Source organism: Etheostoma spectabile, chromosome 16 (genome assembly GCF_008692095.1).
Source record: "Etheostoma spectabile isolate EspeVRDwgs_2016 chromosome 16, UIUC_Espe_1.0, whole genome shotgun sequence".
NCBI lineage: Eukaryota > Metazoa > Chordata > Actinopteri > Perciformes > Percidae > Etheostoma > Etheostoma spectabile.
In genome coordinates, this window is record NC_045748.1 from 23,486,813 (window position 1) to 23,487,386 (window position 574).

Here is a 574-nt window from a genome sequence, read left to right on the forward strand (position 1 = left end):
AAAGTACCGTAGTATTGTGTGCAAAGGGTCAGTCAATTTAAGTACACACTAAAACACAAAAAGGCACAGGTTGGTTAAAGGGGACAATTTCAAATCACTAAGAACGACTAACAATGGGGACCCTACGCACCCCCTTCAGCTGGCAACCACCACCACGGACCAGCAAAAGGCTGAATTCCGTCCCACTGAGGCCTTTTTTAATGCACTTGGGCAGGGGGAGAAGCTAAGGGAGGAGCTTTGCTGCACTACTGGAGTTGCATTCACAACACCTACTGTGGTTCACTACACACACGGACCATTTCCTACTTGGATGTAGTGTACATGGAGCTTTCCACTGCGCGCATTAATGGAGTGGCAGGAAAGACTGAGGCTGGTTTAGTTCCTTGTCTTGTGTCTGTCCGTGTGTGTCTGTTTGTGTATGTGTTTTGCTGCGTCTGGTCCCGCATGTGTCGTTTTTGTCTCCCTCCCTACCGTCGTTCCTCTCTATGTTCTATTTATTTTAATTTTTTTCTTTTTTCTTTAAAAGAGATCCTGTGTTAGCTTCTCTGCATTGGCTTCCTGTAAAATCCTTCTC